The 20265-nt window shown below is 41.1% G+C and overlaps 1 protein-coding gene across 25 annotated transcripts in view; it reads right to left on the bottom strand.

The window, feature by feature from the left end:
- The window catches only part of MAGI1 (membrane associated guanylate kinase, WW and PDZ domain containing 1), a 644187-nt gene that overhangs the window by 47398 nt on the left and 576524 nt on the right, over positions 1-20265 (bottom strand). The window lies entirely within an intron of this gene.

The raw sequence follows: 20265 nt of genomic DNA, 5'->3' as shown, positions 1-20265 counted from the left end.
CTGCAGAGTTATGTCAGATTTCTCCCCAGCATCGGAGTTACCAGGCTGTTCATATCGAATCAAAGCAGAGGGAGGAGGAGAGCGAGAGGCAGGAGATCTATCTGCATTAGCTATGCTGACTTGTACTGCAGCAGCCTGGAGGCTGGGAAAAGAAATTCACAGACCTCAGCGGCCTGGGAAATTGAACACTTGGACAGAATCTCAAATGCTCTTCTGGATTAAGAGAGACTTAACTTACAATTAAGTCCAAGATATTTCCTTTCCACACGATCCACTTGTCAGTTGATGAGGACCAATCAGGACAGAGGAAGGGGGTGTATATTTAGTTTCAGAGGAGTCCATGGTTAAAATTAAAAAAGAAATTTTTTTCTCAGTCTTTTTTTCCCCCCTGCCTTTTAGGAGAGGAAATGCCTTCTTTATTTGGATGAGCTGAATACCAAAACAAAGACAGATCCTCTTTTGCCAGCACATACAGATCACAAACCTAAGCCAGTCTAGGAACCCCTCTGGATCATGGCACACCTCTCCACACGTCACTCGTGCAAGTACACTCCTATTCAGTTTCCCAGGACCAGCCCCTCGAAAGCAGATGGTTAGGAAGTAAAAAGAGAAATTTCATGGTGCTGAGAGAAAAAGATAATAATGTAGAAAGAGAAAGGCAGAGGAGAAAAGGTGCTCACAGATCCTAGCAGGCTCTTCCAAACCCCCCCACTGTCTTTACTGGGAGAGGGAGAGCTGAAAGGGACCGTTGCTCTCACTTCTGGGAAACTCAGCAGCCATTAGGGGCAGACTTATGGGAAACCTGTCACCAAGAAGAGTGTGGCCAAGGAGGGCTGGAAAGGAAAAGCACAGCGTTTATCGGTGTTTAAAAAGTAATCATTTCTGCAAGCTGTCCTCTCTCTTTTTTTCTTTTTTTAATTTTTGGTTTGAGCCAAGGTTAGATTGCAAAACGCAGATTCCACCTGTGTTAGGCACAATACAGGTCCTGATGTATTGGGATCTGATGACTTTGCACCGGAAATGTCAACCTTTTTTGGAACACGATCTGTAGGTAGTGATGATTTCACCTCTACTTAGAAGTGACTTGTCAAACCACGAGGCGTGCTAAGTCCAATGCAAGTAGGGGGAGGCGGCGGAAGTGGGTGAGTAGGCGGAAGTGCAGAGGAGCACTGCTAATGGGGCCTGCAAGAGGGCGTGGCGGGGCTGCTCAGCCCCATGGGCAGCGGGGCCACTCTTCTGGGATGGACTGTCATCTCACTGAAAGGAGGTCAGCACGGTCTGGCACAGTGGCTCTGGGACTTCAGAGCACACATGGAGGACCTGGCAACTTCTTACCAGAGCAGAATCCCAGGGCCCACCGTCAGGGGCCCAGGAACCTGCAGAATGAAAATATATCCCAGGAGATTTTGACACAGAAGGTCTGAGGACTCTTTTAAGGGAACTATGCCACTGTAGGACAAGGATTACCACTCTCTCAATTCTGGCAAATCTGCGTAGGCTAATTTCAGTCAGTTGCTTTACCGTCCTTCATTCCTCAGTTTAGGAAATGGAGAGACTAAAGACTCTTTGTGCCCATTTGGGGTAATTTAATAGACAAAATGTTTAAAAGCCTCAAACCTGGCATAGAGCAGGTGGGACCTCAAATGTCAACCCTTTTACCCTTCTTTGCTAATTTACACCATTCAGGAGGAAAAATAAATGGTTATGGTTATCTTACTCTATCTAATTAGGAGAAAGCATTTGCCTCGCATGTTAAAATGCAATATATAAAAATATATATTTCTTTATATTTATAGACTATATTAATATTTATTATTTGTAACAATTTATATATATAAAATGCAATATATATATATTGCATTTTAACATGCTAGGGGAAATATTTTGCCTATGGATGAGAATAACTGTCTTGAGCAATTTAGATGTGTCATTTTTTCTTAAAAATAATCATTAGGTGCTTTGGTTTGTTCATTAATGAGATTCCCTTAAGGAATTTTATCAAGTGATATTAGTTTTGAGTCACTGTGTACACATTAAAATGGTCTAATATTACATCTTTAAATATAGATTTTTCTCTAATTCAGACTGATCTTAGTGCATTGGAATAAACAATACTTCACAGGAGTGAGCTTTTGCTAGACTTGTCATCGCCCAGGATTCCAACAACCCTCTACAAAACTTTGTAAAGAATCTACAACTAGTTTGGAGGAGTCAGGGAAAACGACTTCAATTTACACTCTGCTTATCAGTTCTGAAACTCTGACCATCTCAAATCCTCAATCTCTTACGATTTTCATATATAAAATAAAGGGTACTTTGGATCCTCTATCATAGTGAAATATTCACACCCACATTCAAAGTTTTACAGGTACATGCTGCTCACTGCAGCGTGACTAGTACAAAAAGAATCTGGAAACGACTGGAAGTTCTAGATAAACTCAGGGACAGCCAACCTATGAAGCAGAGGTTAAAAGGTACAAGCTATCTCTATTAGTGACAGCATGAATGGTCTCCAAACTATAATGCTGAATGAGAACAGCATGAAGCTGAAGGGAAGGCATAAGAGATGGGTATTATACAGATTCAGACACCTCCGTGCTCTTGACTGTCACACACAAATATTGGCAAGTGAAGTATTTCCAGTGGGGAAATAAGGGGCAGGGAGTGGATGGACTATTTTAAGCAGGCTTCAGACTTAATCTAGAATTCTTTCCACAACAACATATTCACATCTTGTTGAGGCAATAAACTAAACATTAATTAATGGCCCTTCCATTAACTGTGCAAAATCAACCAGTCTAAAGCATATTGTGGTAACCAGTTAGTCTGTTTGCTCTGAAGAAGCAGTCCATGGACACTTCTAAAAAATCCCAGGCTCAAGTGACCCAGCAAGTTGTTTTACAAATAAAGAGGGATTTGCTCTTCTGTGCTGGCTAGTTGCCAAAACTCTTCTTTTTAAAAAAGCCACACCATTGACAGGAGCCAAATGTGCCCACAAAACAGTATTTAAAAAGTCAAAAATCAAGAGACTCCATTTGACTGCTAAAAAAAGAAGAAATCAAAGATTTGTTTTAGGTCCACATCATCATTAAACCTTAAAATCTAATGAATATGAATGTTGGAACCAAGCTCCTGATGACAATTTATAATTTATTTCAACCAAAGCTATTCAGATGGGCTGAAAATAGCTGTGAAGACCTAATGGAAAGCACTAAAAGAGATCCCTTTTCGGCAGAATTTTCCAAGACTGAGAAATCCTGCTAGGTGGCTCTGCTTTAGCTGGAGGTGACTGCAGGCCATCCTACCTTGGATGGGCCACAGAAAGCAGAACCATCCCATACCAACAGCATGTCAGTGGTTTTCCTTAGGACAAAGGTAAACTTTGTGTTCCCAGGGGAAGCAGGAAGCCCGTCTTGTAGAAATCATGTCACATACTACATAGGAGGCATATGGGCAGAAAGAGCACCTGTTTTAATGGGCTCATCTGCTCCCTTCAGGGAAAGGAAGGGGGATTTTGAGAAGAGGCAGAAGAAAAAATCCATGGACAGCACCATCTGCTCTTAGAGCCTGGAACTTCAAAGGGATCCCAGGAAATTTCACAGGAAAGTGTACCTTCAAAGTGTCACTCTGGGTGTGATCTACAGAAGTGAGAAAACCTGGGGGCCTGAATTTCTAAAGTTTCCAATGAACAAGGTGTGCCTCTGGAGAAAACAAATGGCAAATGATCTGCTAGTGACTGATAAATGACCAATTAACATGAGGAGGAGGAGGAATCTCTTTCCTTTAGCTATCAAGGCCATAAACTATGCTACTGAACGTGTTCTCATACAACTAAATGGCAAGTGTTATTCTTGGTGAATTTTTAAAATGGTTGTACATGAACGTTTATATGAAAAAAGTAAAAATATAACAGAATACAAAGCATTTGGGAATAAAGCACAGAAATTTATACGTTAAAACCGTGTGTTCTTGGGCCAATGATATCATGGATGGCTTTATTACCTATTTTAGAATCTTCCACAACAAGAAAAGCTTTATTTACTTATGAACATATACATACTCACAGATCCCACAATAAGGTCTATACTGCCTCTTTAAGTAAGATAAATGCAGCAAATTTCAGAACATTTTATTACATTTTTAAATCTCTAGACCCACTACTGACTTCTCCAAGAGTTGCTTACTTTTTCCCCAAATGAATACATACACGTTGAGTTTCTTTAAACATCCTGTTGAGATTAAGACTTGTGTTTGTCCTACTGACTAGATGGAAATAGGGAAGACATTGGATAGCTCAGCTGGGTATCAGGCAAGCCAAACAGAAGTCAATCTCTTTCCCATTTTGTCACCAAGATAAATAAAACCTGAGATGCTGGGAAAGAGATTGGACTTCGCTGGACCTAATTTCCTCTAGGCTGAAAGGAAGTGAGAATGTCTACCAACCTTACTCTCTGAAAGAACCAAGAAAAATTGCACAAAGGGTCTGAAAGGGGGGAATGCTAAAGTCATTGTCAAAAGCAAAGTGGATCTTCAAATAAGAAAAATGTACTGGGTCATCAATTTCCTTTTTTTTTTCATTGTGATAGTCATTCCCCTTTTCACCTAGTCTCTAGATTTGAGAATTTTAATGGAAACATTTGGTTTCCGCCTCAGTATTCTAACATATGCTATGTCACTAATTTACATCATCAAACACAAGGGATTCCTTAGAAGTGTGCAGAGCAAAATGATGCATTTACCACTGCTGAACATGGTAATGCCATGTGTAAGGAGCAAGGAACTTATATATATTCAGAAAGACAGAGGTAGCTCACAGAAAAGCCACAGAAAGAAGACTAAGAACTTGGTCAGAGGCTAGTCTTAGATAGAATTCAAAGAGAATAAGACTACTTTTGAGCACATTTTCATTTCAGACCCTACAAGTTTTCTTTCTTATTCTAAGACTTAACAATGCATAACGCTAAATGCAGGATTCAAAGATTACAACTGACTTTAACTCAGTAAACTTATCATTAGGATTTGTATTAAGGGAACACAAAGAGTCTCACACAGATATACATAGAAAAGATATTCCACACAGTGTTATTTAAAGAAGGCAGAAATGGAAACAAATTGAACTTCCAAGAACCGAGGAATGAGCAAGCATATTGTTATATCAACAAGATGGAAAATTATGAATTGATTAAAAACGAATGGATTGTAAAAGTGAAGACTATCAAGCAACATGGGGCAAGACATGAAAAGCAGATTAAAACCTGCCAGACAATATAAATTCGTTTTTAAAAAATGTTATATCATACACATACATCACACACCCAAAGACTACAGAAAGATGTATTAAAATATCCTTCCAGACTGCTAGGATGAATAGGTGATTCATCTTATTTTTGGTGTTTTCCAATAATTTATATACACTACAACTAGAATCATAAAGAGTTAATTTTTATTGAACATTTAGCCACACTGAATGCACTTGGACAGTGGGATATACCTACTGGCTTTAGTGCACTGCTAGATTAAAAAATAACTGGAGTTTGTTTTAGCTCTCTCTTGATTCAATGATGCCATTTCTACTCAAGTGTCTGTACTGCTAAATTATGGGCCATGGCCTCGATTGAAAATGGGATACAAAGCTGTTGAGCCTTTCTGAAGCAAAGCTGCAGAGAAGCACACAGTTTTGCATACAAATTCAAGGAGCGTCTGAAACCTTGACCAGGGAGCCTGAGAAGCCCCTTCTGTTGGGGTATATGATCTGCAGGTTAAATCATCTTGTTCAAGCACATGAGTATGGTGTTAGAAGCAATTCCTAGAATGAAGTTCATTTCTGCTGAGTTTGTGTCTCTAAGAACAGGGTATGCAAAACACTTCATCTGCAAATAGAGGGGACAATGAGAAGAATCAAGCAGAAAGGGGAGGGTTTCACTGCTTTCCTCTCCTTCTTTCTTGGGAAGATCTAAAGGGCACAGCTAAGAAAAAAATTTGAGGAGCGATACTGCATTAAAGAACACACCAGAACACTAATACTTATGTGCAAAAATGCTGCTGCATGAAAAAATTATGAAACTAGCAGGTAATGCTTTTACTGGTGGAGGATAGAGTAGTATGCTGAGGGAGCCAAATACCAAGAGATCATTAAGATCCAGATGGGAAGAGGTACAGGGCAAGGGAGTGAGAAAATCTGTGATGTTCCTGGTAATGAAGATGTGATGATCATTCGATTGCAAACCAATGGCTCTGAACAATTAACATTAATGGCCAGTAACCTTTCTGGAAAAAAGCCATCTGCACCATTCTCTATCAATTAGTATTTCATTTGTTTTGTTCAATACATAATATATAAACCACAAAACAAATTTAATTTGCCCTCACCTTACCAGTGAAATGCTAATAAGGACAGTCCAGAAAACTGAAAAAGGTAGGTACAGTTGGCCCTAACTTTTTTCACTAAAGGCAGGAAGGAAATTAGGGAAAATGCACTCACTCATTTAAGCAAAGTGGGCTAAGGGCCTGCTAGGTGCCAAGAGCTGGCATGAGATACAGCATTTAACTGAACCTGTTTTTGCAGTGTTCACATTCTGTGGGGAAATAGAGAAACAAAATCCACAAATAATTTCAGAGTGATAATTTTGGTGAAGAAAATGAAGCAGGATAGGACTCCCCTTGTGGTCAGTGCATAAGAATCTTCCTGCCAATGCAGGGAACACGGTTTGATCCCTGGTCTGGGAAGATTCCACATGCCTCAGGGCAGCTAAGCCCATATGCCACAACTACTGAGCCTGCGCTCTACAGCACATGGCCCACAAGGAGAAACTATCACAGTGAGAACCCTAAACACTGCAACACAGTAGCCCCCACTTGCCAGAACTAGAGAGAGCGGGTGTGCAGCAGTGAAGACCCAGTGCAGCCAATAAACAAATAAATCACTTAACTTTTTTTTTTTTTTTTAAAGGAAATTAAGCAGAATAAAAAGGAGTTCATTATCTGAGCCACATTCAGCTCCCGGTCTTGTTTTTGCTGACTGTATAGAGCTTCTCCATCTTTGGCTGCAAAGAATAATATAATCAATCTGATTTTACTGTTGACCATCTGGTGATGTCCATGTGTAGTGTCTTCTCTTGTGTTGTTGGAAGAGGGTGTTTGCCATGACCAGTGCGTTCTCTTGGCAAAACTCTATTAGCCTTTGTCCTGCTTCATTTCATACCCCAAGGCCAAATTTGCCTGTTACTCCAGGTGTTTCTTGACTTCCTACTTTTGCATTCCAGTCCCCTATAATGAAAAGGACATCTTTTTTGGGTGTTAGTTCTAAAAGGTCTTGTATGTCTTCATAGAACCGTTCAACTTCAGCTTCTTCAGCGTTACTGGTTGGGGCACAGGCTTGGATCATCGTGATATTGAATGGTTTGCCTTGGAAACGAACGGAGATCATTCTTTCGTTTTTGAGATTTCAAATCCTGAAAGATGATGTTCTGAAAGTGCTGCACTCAATATGCCAGCAAATTTGGAAAACTCAGCAGTGGCCACAGGACTGGAAAAGGTCAGTTTTCATTCCAATCCCAAAGAAAGGCAATGCCAAAGAATGCACAAACTACCGCACAATTGCACTCATCTCACACACTAGTAAAGTAATGCTCAAAATTCTCCAAGCCAGGCTTCAGTAATACGTGAACCGTGAACTTCCAGATGTTCAAGCTAGTTTTAGAAAAGGCAGAGGAACCAGAGATCACATTGCCAACATCCGCTGGATCATGGAAAAAGCAAGAGAGTTCCAGAAAAACATGTTTCTGCTTTATTGACTATGCCAAAGCCTTTGACTGTGTGGATCACAATAAGCTGTGGAAAATTCTGAAACAGATGGGAATACCAGACCACATGACCTGCCTCTTGACAAACCTATATGCAGGTCAGAAAGCAACAGTTAGAACTGGACATGGAACAACAGACTGATTCCAAATAGGAAAAGGAGTACGTCAAGGCTGTGTATTGTCACCCTGCTTATTTAACTTATATGCAGAGTACATCATGAGAAACGCTGGGCTGGAAGAAGCACAAGCTAGAATCAAGATTGCCGGGAGAAATATCAATAACCTCAGATATGCAGATGACACCACCCTTATGGCAGAAAGGGAAGAGGAGCTAAAAAGCCTCTTGTTGAAAGTGAAAGAGGAGAGTGAAACAGTTGGCTTAAAGCTCAACATTCAGAAAACTAAGATCATGGCATCTGGTCCCATCACTTCATGGCAAATAGATGGGGAAACAGTGGAAACACTGGCAGGCTTTATTTTTTGGGGCTCCAAAATCACTGCAGATGGTGACTGCAGCCATGAAATTAAAAGACGCTTACTCCTTGGAAAGAAAGTTATGACCAACCTAGACAGCATATTAAAAAGCAGAGATATTACTTTGCCAACTAAGGTCCGTCTAGTCAAGGCTATGGTTTTTCCAGTGGTCATGTATGGATGTGAGAGTTGGACTGTGAAGAAAGCTGAGCACCAAAGAATTGATGCTTTTGAACTGTGGTGTTGGAGAAGACTCTTGAGAGTCCCTTGGACTGCAAGGAGATCCAACCAGTCCATCCTAAAGGAGACCAGTCCTGGGTGTTCATTGGAAGGACTGATGCTGAAGCTGAAACTCCAATACTTTGGCCACCTCATGCAAAGAGTTGAAATCACTGGAAAAGACTCTGATGCTGGGAGGGATTGGGGGCAGGAGGAGAAGAGGATGACAGAGGATGAGATGGCTGGATGGCATCACCGACTTGATGTACATGAGTTTGGGTGGACTCCGGGAGTTGGTGATGGACAGGGAGGCCTGGTGTGCTGCAATTCATGGGCTCGCAGAGTCGGACACGACTGAGCGAGTGAACTGAACTGAAGCAGGATGATGGAACATGCAGTGCCTGGCATGCATGGCTACTTTATACTCAGTGGCCAAGCATCTCTTTCTTAAATAGAGTATTTAAAATAAGACCTGAATCATGAGATGAGACTGTCCATGTACCTATTCATCCATTCAAGATTTATTGAGCTCTGCCAAGTGCCTATTGAAGCATGAAAGGTAAATCAGACATGGCCCTGACCTGGACAAGTTTATAGTCTGTCTTAAAAGAGAAAGAGGTGAGACTTCCCTGGAGGTCCCATGGCTAAGTCTCTGAGCTCCCAATGCAGGGGACCATGAGGGAAGTCCCACCTCTTTCTCTTTTAAGACAGGGCCTGGGTTCAATCACTGGTCAGGGAACTAGACCCCACATGCCACAAATGAGACTTAGTACAGCCAAAACAATAATTTTCTTTTTTTTAAAGAGAGAAAGATGCAAAATAACAGTTATGATGCAATGTGATCAGTACTAAGTGCTGTGATAAGAGGGAGCTCCACTGCTCTTGGAAGTATGAGAGAAAAAAGCAAATCCAATGTGAAGAAGGGAGCAGAGGGGACAATGACCACTGAAGCATCTAAACATGAGGTCAAGACGTTGGAAGCAACATGCAATAACTGATTCCTGATTGAATAATAATGATGACCTTTTTTAAAAAAGTTACCGTCCCTTCAAACAAAGTTAGTGTGCCAGCATAAACTCAATGCCAAGTTAAAACTAGAGTACATTTCCACTGAAGGACCTTATAAACACAATGTATCACAAAACTGAATCCATAAAGCAAAATGAAAAATGGTACTAATTTAGCTATGTTTGATTTTTATCTCCTTCTTCTAGCCAAATACCATCATCAACCCTGCAGCATAATTTTTGAAAGCAAATATGATACCAGCTGCCAAGAACAGGAGCATCAGACTCAATGTCTCTAAAAAGATGAAGACATTCTTTCCTTTGGGGACCTCATAATGGTCATTATTAAATAGTACAGCCACCATAATTTAAAGAGATGCTTAGACTTCTGACGTTTGGACTAAGTGAGCTCCCAATGCTACGTCAGGTGGCATTTTGTTAGGAAGATTAAGAATACAGTTGTACAGCTTTACAGCCATGGAGAAGTCTGCTTCAATTACACAGTACATATAGCCTAATAAATATGTCCTGAAGAGAAATAAATGGCTTGCAAGGCTGGTGATTGCTAATGGTTTACAGGGCCTTTCACCTCAAAGTCATAAGCCTTGAACTGGCACAGGTGAGGAAAGACCCAGAGTCAATAATACTCTGAGCTGCTCCAAAATCTGGGTAAGATGGATGGATTGTCCTCGTGCAATTCTTGAAAGATAAATGGTCACTTCAGATAGAGTGTCACTGAAGTAACATGGATAGTCCTACTGTTGACTTTTGAAAATATAAAAAACACTTTGAAGGGTCTCTGACTCAGCTTCCTATTTGTTAAGAAATAAACACAAAGGGGGTCTTTAAAAGTAAGAGCTAAATGCAAAAATAACAAGAACTGAGAGCTTGCCTCTGACATACACTTATTCTTCATAACTGTTATCCAAGTACTAATAGCATCTCTGTGATTACAGATGAGAATATTGAGACAGTGATGGGTAAATAACATGGCCAAGGTCACACAGTTAGGTGAGCAGTGGTCTGAAGATCTGGTCTAATGTCAAGTTTATGCATTTAAACACTGAACTGTACAGTCTCATTTAAAGGTGCTTCATCTATTTGGACCGTAGCCCATCATGAAGTGATTAGAATGACAGTGTTTGTGCATCAAAATGTATTCATAGCAAATGTGGCACATAGCTTCATGGAATATATGAATATCAACCTATAGGTCAATGGGTAGAGGTATCTTGGACCCATAATTGTAACGTGAATCTAGAAAGGGAGCTTCCTTTCTACAAACAGCATGAGAGTCCATGTATGGTCAATCAAATCCCTAAGATGTCTGTGATATTTTACTCCAAGTCACAGTATGGAAATCATTGGCCATCTAAAGCTACACATGCTAATAATCTGGGTCTCTGATTTGAAGGCAATGAAGCCAGTCTTTTAAGCTATATAACTAATAGGTTGCCTGGACACCAAGTCCTGTGATATACTTTTAAAAGTTTCTGCTTTTTTCTAGCTTGAAAATGCATTCTGACACTACTTGGTAACAGATTTTTGTTGTTATTGCTATTGGGAAAACAACAGGGGAAAAAAATGGAGAGAGTCAGAAGGAGAGTGGGTTGTGGCACCATCTCTCCAGGTAGGAAAAGAAAAGTAACTAAACAGTCAACTTAAAAAGTCCACTAATTGCTCATGGTGTACTATGGGGACCAATCTTTCTTCTCTAGGGAATATTCCTACCAAGATCTACTTAAAACAATGGAATTAACCCAGTTTTTCAAGTGGTTCCAGGAAACCTCTCAATGTGGACTGGAAATGTCTCTAATATGGGTATTTGGGCATAAGATCTTACCTTAGTTTACAAATGCTTCTGCCTCCAAGGAGGACTACCCAGCTGGCTTTCCTACCACCTATATTTCAAATCTGAAATACTTGTTGAGCAAACGCTTAAGGGTTGGCCCTGTTACACCCATTCTCCTTACCAATAGTTCATCAAGGTCTCCAAGGGATAGGAGAGAAAACTTGTCTCCAGGGCAGTGCCTCCAAAGTTAAGTTTGACTTTCAGCTGCATAAAGTATATGGGGGGATCATGAAACAATAGCCCAAAACAGCTCACTGAAAGAAAAAACTGATAAGAATTCCTTTCCTGGGGTGAAAAACAGGATGCTGTGTGAGTCCTTATTTTAAATTAAGGTCACTGGCCCAAAGGGAAACCTATCACAAATAGTACTGTAATTGGTGCTGAGATGTTTCTAGGTTAAAAAAAAAAAAATACATGCCAGAATCTTTTTCTTTAGGATTATTGACCTTGAGGATGATTCTTATCCTGCCTGCCTATTTTTAGCAATGTAAGTTGGACACAGGACCAGGTATGATATCTATGAGGGTATCCCCAGTCTTAACCTTGCTGCTGCTGCTGCTGCTAAGTCGCTTCAGTCATGTCCGACTGTGTGACCCCATAGATGGCAGCCACCAGGCTCCCTGTCCCTGGGATTCTCCAGGCAAGAACACTGGAGTGGGTTGCCATTTTCTTTTCCAATGCGTGAAAGTGAAAAGTGAAAGTGAAGTCGCTCAGTCGTGTCCAACTCTTAGCGACCCCATGGACTGCAGCACACCAGGCTCCTCTGTCCATGGGATTTTCCAGGCAAGAGTACTGGAGTGGGGTGCCATTCTTAACCTTACTAGACCTCAAACCTCTAAAATTTGAGGCCCTTCTTGAGGCTTATTTATCTTTCTTACCATGTCCATCTCCTAAATGTTTTCTGAAACATCTGTCCATCTCCACTGCCACCACCTTTTCTTGCTTGTGTGACCACAAGGGCCAAAAACCTGGTCTCCCTGTTTTATTCTTCATCCACTTTAATTCATTGTCCACAAAGAGGCCAGAGACATCTTTCTACAGCATAAATCAGATTACATGGACTCCTGACTACACATCCCTATGGCTTCCCAACACAGTTTCAACAAAACACAAACTCTGTGTCCCACAAAGCCCTCCTTGCTGTGAGCCTGCTTGCTTCTTTAAATCCCACCACTCTTCCCCTTGACCATGCACCACAGCCAGAGGTGTACTCTCTCGGCTTCTGGGCTCTTTTCCTTTCATTCCTCTGGGCACTTTCACTGGCTGTTCCCTCTGTCTGGAACACTGTTCCTGCAGATCTACATGGGGCAGCTTTTTCCCATTACTCAGGGCTCTCCTTAAATGTCACTTCCTCAGAGAAGCTATTTAGGAACCCTGGCCAGCAGAAGAAAAGATCCTTCTTGTCCCACTATATTCACATAGCTCAGTTTGTTTTCATAGACCCTGTGACTTATATATTTATTTGTTTACTGTTTATATTGTTTATTACCATTTACTTGTTTATTGTCTCTGTTTCAGGGACTTTGCATGTTATACTAAAGTTAGTCCCCCAGCTCTTGAGGGTATCTGGTCCCAGTTCAACAAGTATCTTTGGAATGAATGCATGATTGCTGGGAACTCAGAAAGTGAGTAAATGTCTTGAGGGTTGCAAGAAGAGCTGATGAGGCAAAGGGGAGGGCGACTTGGCCTTTCTTTTGATCACCATCATCTCTGCTGTGACTGCTTAACAGCTCTTGATCCTTGGGCTGCTCCTTGATTTATTGGTGAGCTGCCAGGCTCAGCTTGACTCACCGCTGCCTCCCTCTGCGCGGAGAGCAAGGTTCCACTGTGCCACCTGGTGTTCTAAATTCCTTATCACAACGAATGGGAATCGCTCAAGTCCCAGGATTAACGGGAGGCTCACAAAGCAACCCCAAGCCTGACAGTTATTGGTCTCATCAGAGGAGTGTGTTCTCAGGGACTCCTGGAGAATCTAAACACATTTTCAGTTAAGGACAGCTTCATCCCTTTCCTTAGAAAAGCAACTTCTTATGACAACACTGAGTTAAAAAGCTCCAAATGCTTCACCCTTCCTGACAAAAGGCAAACACGGGAGGAAGAAAACTATTTCACGTTCTTTTCTTCGTCAAATCCATGAATCTCTTGAGCAGTTTTAACAGCCTTGATTGGGTGTGACAATCACTTTTCTGTCACAGTGTACTTTTGCCAAATAGGAGGGCAATTTTCCCGTCTGCTCTGTAAGGGCACCTATTATTCAGCCATTTCAATTAACTTCATTACCAAACTGCTTAATTGCGACGGAAGCCACCCCTGGCACTGTATCAAACCTGACTCCAATCTCTTAAATTTAGAAAATCATATTAGCTTTTGGAAAGCATGGGTCATGTTAACAAAGGCAAGGAGATCCAACTTATGAGTCCGATAGCACTGCATTATTCAAAGTGTCTGGCAGTCAGACCCAAAGAGCCATTTACTAACGGGTCATGTTTTTCCAACGGGCAAAGGACATATGATGAGCAGCCCCATTCTTCTCCCATGGAGATATTAAATGTCTTCAAAATCCTCTTGCTGAAACAATATCTGCCCTGGTCTAAGTGATTATGTGAACTGCAGAGGGAAAAAAGCTGTTACCTTGACTTTGTCAATTTCTAATGACAGCTGCTTCATACGGCCATGGGAAGCAGTAGAAGCTCATGCTTTGTTCAACTATTAGATTGCAGGTTTCAGTGAGTCAATACTCATTTTGCGAATTGGATTTGCTTAAAGGCAGAATATGGGAATCGGTTTCACCCACACACACCCCAACACACATAATGCCCCACTCAAGATGAATCTCAATTAGAAAGAACTTTTATAGGTCAAGTACATTTAAGATGCAGGGAAATTCAAGGACTGCAAGTCCTTTTAATGAAATATTTCAGCTGGGAACAAGATGTACAACAGGGCATTTGCCTTCAAGAAGTACATTGCATTTATGGCAAGGAAGAGTAAGTAGCATAAATTCATATTGGAAATGACACAGATGATCCCCAGTAAGCATTTACACTGAAGAAGGCACTCAACACATTTCTCATGGTGGAGATCAAATGCCAGAATCCTTTTGCTCCCTCCCCTATCTGATTTTGGCAGTTTTTTTTTTTTTCTTAGTAAATAAAGCTCTAATCAGGTTTAGAGTTAATGCAGAGGGAGAACTTAATGCAAACGGACCCACTGAAAATGGATTTTTTTAAAAAAGCTATCATTAAGTTTTTGACACTTTTTTATATACGTGGAATTAGCCACAGATATTTTGGCATGCCTCATGCATCATGAATGTGTATAGTTCATCCAATTTTTCTCTAGCTTTTGGATTTAACATTCTCTGAGTTACCTTAATAACTTATACATGACGAAAGAATTTCTGAAAGAGTCTAACCAATAAAGGTAGTATTTTGTAAGGGCAACACAGGGCAGACAGATGAATCCACCCCTGGCCTTGAACTTCTCACTCACTTTCTCCCTAAATTAAGAGACTGTGGAAGCCCTGGTTAAGACCAAGGAGGTTCCCACTGCTCTTCCTGTGGCTTGGATTCTAGACTCCCCACTCATACATTACTTCCAAGAATCCCACCTCCTTTCCTCTGCTCTCTCTAACATCCTGACAGCCTCCTTTTCTACAGCAGTGATTCCTGCATTTCAGATTTTAGGAACCAGCAATTTTTCACTAAATGGATTTGAGCAACTGACCACAAAGTGCCAATTCCTTATTTTGCAAACTAGAAACATTAAAAAGGGGGTGGAAAGGTAACAACCAACTACTATTCCATAAGTAAAAGGATACTTCAAAAGAAAAAAAAAAAAAGATAGAGGGATATAATCTCCCAAAGAGAGTCTTTGAGAGCTTATAAAACTTCACGAATAACCTACTTCTCTATCCTGCTTTATTCTCATTTCACTGTTTACAGAAAATCACTGTCATCACAGAGTAGAATAAGAAACATCTCCGGCCACATTTTTTCTTGAGGTGACTCTTTTTTGCCTTCTCTTGTCTCTCCCCCAGAAAACTTCTCCTGAAGTATTGAAAACGGGAGGACCACCTGAATATTTCATCCACCCTCTTTCTCCTGGATGGCTTGAAGCCCCATCCAATCATACAGAGCAGTCAACCCTCCATCAGGACCAGGCCGCAGGGTGAGTAAGACGAGTCCTCGTCTCGTTCCATCCTCACTGAAATACTGAGGAAGGTACAGATCCCCTCGTATTTCGGATGACAGTGCGAGGCTCAGGGACATTGCCCATGGCTGGCCCAGGCAGAACTGCTGGCAAGTGGCAGAGAGGAGGACTGAACGGAGAACATGATGTGGGCCAATGGGTCACTTCCATCAGTGAGCTGATCGATGCAGCTGATTGCATCAATATAGAAGCAACGATTGAGAACGAACGGGGACTTCTCCCATGAACTCTCTTCCATCCAAATTCAACACACAAAAGTCCATAAACTAATTCCATTTACATCTTAAAAAAAAAATAAGACACCATTTCCAAGAAGTAAAAATAAAGGGTGTCTAAGGAGTCTCATTCCAGGTTGCTACTGCCCTTCAGTGGACATCGGCCATGTCTGAATACACTGTCGGGTATCATTGCTGGGGAGGAGGAGGAGAGTGCTGCTGGCATCTAGAGGACAGAGGCAAAGGACGCTGTGACACATCCCATGATGCACAGGGCAGCCCCCCTAACAAAGAACTGCCTGGTCCATGATATCAATAGGGCCCGGTTTGAGAAACTTTGGGATAAAAAAACAACTGCACCTTCCTGTTTCATCACCAAAGTCAAAGTGACAGTTATTTTGCAGGGGCAAACTACAAAAACAAAGACTCCATGAATTCATGTGCACTGTTATTATTTTTCCGACACAAACATTTCCCACTTTGGTCATTGGTATCTATGGCAAAAGTAATCACAGAGAACATTCTTCAGTTTAGAAACAATATAAATATCTCAGGAAGCATAGATCTAATTCCAACTGTCTCCAAATGATTAAAATAAACTGCTTTGTATTATGCAACCATAAGAAAGATTTTTAAAATATAGGGTTTTTTTTTGATGGATTCCTCATGCCATGGACCCTGAACACACCAACTGTTAAAATAAATGTCTCATAAAAACAGAAGGCACTTCCCTGGTGGTCCAGTGGCTAAGACTCTGTGCTCCCAATGCAGGGGCCCTGGGTCTGATCCCTGGTCAGAGAACTAGATTAGACAGGCCACAGCTAAGACGTGGACAGCCAAATAAATAAACAAACCATATCAAAAGACAAAACAAAACAGGTGGCTGAATAAGGCATGCTGATACCCAACACCTGAGAGGAAAGGAATTCCCTCTATTACAGGATCTTAAAATTGCTCCACGCTGCAGTTTCCTAGCTATTTTGACTGCTATCCTAAGATAATATCATGTATGAAACGAGTCGCCAGTCCAGGTTCGATGCACGATACTGGATGCTTGGGGCTGGTGCACTGGGACGACCCAGAGGGAGGGTATGGGGAGGGAGGAGGGAGGAGGGTTCAGGATGGGGAACATAGGTATACCTGTGGCGGATTCATTTCGATATTTGGCAAACTAATACAATATTGTAAAGTTTAAAAATAAAATAAAATTTAAAACTTTTGAAAAAAAAAAAAGATACAGTGCAAAAGGATCTTTTGAATAACTCTGCCTCAAGTGTTAAAATTACAAAACTAGGATATGAGAAGTTTTCATGGCAAAGGTGATATGCTAAATGGAATTTCTAGAAAAGGAACTGAGCATAAGGAAATGGAGAGGATATGATTAACCACACTGTATTTTAGATGTTTACTCACATGTCATTCATCTATAATGAGAGATTATCACAGTGCTGAAAGCCCACTGCATAAAAGAAAGGCTGAACAGCATTTGTTGCGTGTGGTGAGAAATGAAACACATCAAGAACATTAGAAACACACACACACTAAACAGGATTGTCACATAAACCCAGGCAGCAACTTGGCATACAAAAAGGCAGGTTCCACGCTGCCAGTGGAAACAACACTTCTAACGACCCAGTGCTATTTTCAAAGATGTTAAAATTCTACCAACATGATTTTGGAACCAAAAAGGATTATGTTCATAAATGAAGGACATGACTAATCTTTGAGCAGGAATACAAACATGTGAAATACCAGGCAGGATACAAGTTGGGGAATGTTTTAAAATTTGCAGGTGCAATGCAAAGACAGACTCAATAAAAACCATAGCAGACACTTAACTCCAGATGGTGGTAAAGAATGTGTGATTTAATTTAAGGAAAATGAAGGAAGGTGGAAAAATATTACCCTGAGTAAACTCTCTGCCTCAATAACTGTTTTGAAAATGTTCAGAACTGCAAAATGCTTAGAGGAAAGGCTAGGAAGATACCTCTTCCAATAAAGAGAAGCTTAATGAAGTGAAGTCACAAAACTAGTATCAAATAAGGGAGAATAGTAATTAAAAAAACCAACATAATGTTCCTTGTATCAGATGCCTCTCACACCGCAGCCCCCATTCCAAAGAGGTGATCACTAACTAATTTTCATATAGAACCAAAGTAAAGGAAGAAAATAAACTTCAATGTCAAGAAAAAAAAAAAGTCTGAGGATGTCATCTTTCGTCACCAAAAAAAAAGTATAAATTAAATCCAAAAGAAAAGAAAAGCAGCCAGTTCCTGAAATTTTGAGATAAGGATGGTAAAAAGAAATTCCTAGGAAACAGGTCCTCCTCACAGTGCCTGCACACATGCTGTTTTGGGGTCTCAAAGTCCACTGTGTATGAGCAGTGGGCAGGAAAAGCACAGGAGTGTGTGAGGCCAGATGGGATAAAAAAGGAAATGGCAGGCTGTGGCAAATTGGAATTGTTGGCACCAACCAAAGGCATGTAAATTTAAAAATACTTTTTAAAGAGACTACTAAAAAATACATGAGTGGGTCATGCCAAATACTACTCATGGACCACCCACTCACAACTCTCAATTCTTCAGGTACTTCAGTAGTAGTTCTAGTAGAACTACTAGTAGAACTAGCAGTTCTCAGCAAATGGTAATTGTGTCCCATTCCCATTGGTCATCTGTCATGTCTGAAGACATTCGGGGAGGGAATGTGGAGGCAGGCACACACTGGGCAGAGACCAGGGAAGTTGCTCAACATCTGGCAACGCACAGGATGAACCCTTGCAACAATTATCTGGCCCTAAGTGTGGGGGCGGAAGGCGGGGATTATGAGACTGGAATTGACATATACACACTATTATATACAAAACAGATAACTAATAAAGACCTACTGTATACCATAGGGAACTCTACTCAGTACTCTATAATGGTTTCTATGGGAAAAGAATTTGAAAAAGAATAGACGCTTGTATAACCAAGTCACTTTGCTACACACCTGAAAGTAACACAACACGGTAAATCAACTAAACTCCAATTAAAAAAAAAAAAATCTGACCCTAAATGTCAATAGTACTGAGGCTGAGACACTCCGCTGTGGCCTCATGTCATTTAAAAGGTGCCATTTGTCACCCCTTTCCTCCTTGATGCACCTCTTACCCCAATCTGTAGGCACAGATTCAGACTACAGATTACTGCTAGTTACATTCACAGGTTAGTCTTGTTTCTGTATCTGGGTTGCGGGTACCTTGGTTCCTCTCCCCTTATCCTAGGGCTGTGCACATGGAATGCACTCAGACCTCGATTACACGATGGGTCAACTGGAAAAAGGCTTGTCACCAGTTTAGAACAAGGATGCGAAAGAGAGAGGAAGAACAGCTACAATATATAAGCTCAACTGATTCTACAAACAGAAAACCTCAAATACACAGAAATTTCACTAGCTTAATTTTAGGAGAAAAGGGAGTCACCAAATCTAGTTCTGTTTTCTGCAACTTACAAATACTGTTCGAAAGGCCAACCCCTCCTCTCTGATGCTGGGTCCTACTTCCTTCCCTTCTTAAAGCCCTCACTCCTACAATGATGCCCCTTTCTCCTCTGCATATCCAGTTTCTCTATCCTCTGGGTTGTTTCTATCGACATACATGTTGCACGGTCTCCCATGTAAAAAACCAAGGCAAATTCTCTCAACTGCACAGCCCTCTCGACCTCTCTAGCCAGTAGCTCTTTTCTCTGCTCCATTTCACAGGGAGAATTCTTGGACCACTTGATCAAATCCCCACCCCACTCCTGCCTTCTATGCCCCACTCCAGGCTGCTGCTTATAGACACATCATGAACTCCGCTCTCAGAGATGACCAACGCCACACACAATGTTTCCACCCTCACATGCCTCCACTTCCTGATGTGGAAGGAATACACTTGAGATACTTTTTTCTCTGGGACTCGTAACACCACACTTCCTGTTTGCACTGGGTGCCCCATGATCTCCGTTACCAGTCCCTCTTCCTCAGCTTGATCCCTGCAAGATGATGTGCCCCAGGCCTCTGTCCTGGCTCTTTCTTTCCTTTCTACTCTTTTCCTAATTTCATTCACCCTCATGGCTCTATATACTATCTACATGTGTGTTTGACAAATGGTAGTGAACATAGTCCACAGTGAGAAATGCACTTGGTAACAGATTGACACACACATACATACATGTGTTCATATGTGAGTGTATATGTGTATGCACACATATAAGTCAAAGTTTCATGAACATGTGCTTATCTTTACTGAGGAAGACATATTATTACTGTTTCTATTTTATTTTGCTTTTGAGAAAAACACTGGTCATAGCCCAGTACAGTAGTTTCAGGACCTAGTAACAGGCCATGGCTTGTGGTATGCAGCAAACTTACTAAGATAATGGCTCCTAAGTGTTTATCTCGCCTGTCCTAACTTGCCAGTAATGAACTCCAGGTCCCAGACAACTGCCTGTGTTTCTGCTCCACTT

Source organism: Bos taurus, chromosome 22 (genome assembly GCF_002263795.3).
Source record: "Bos taurus isolate L1 Dominette 01449 registration number 42190680 breed Hereford chromosome 22, ARS-UCD2.0, whole genome shotgun sequence".
NCBI lineage: Eukaryota > Metazoa > Chordata > Mammalia > Artiodactyla > Bovidae > Bos > Bos taurus.
This window is presented reverse-complemented; position numbering and strand designations above follow the sequence as displayed.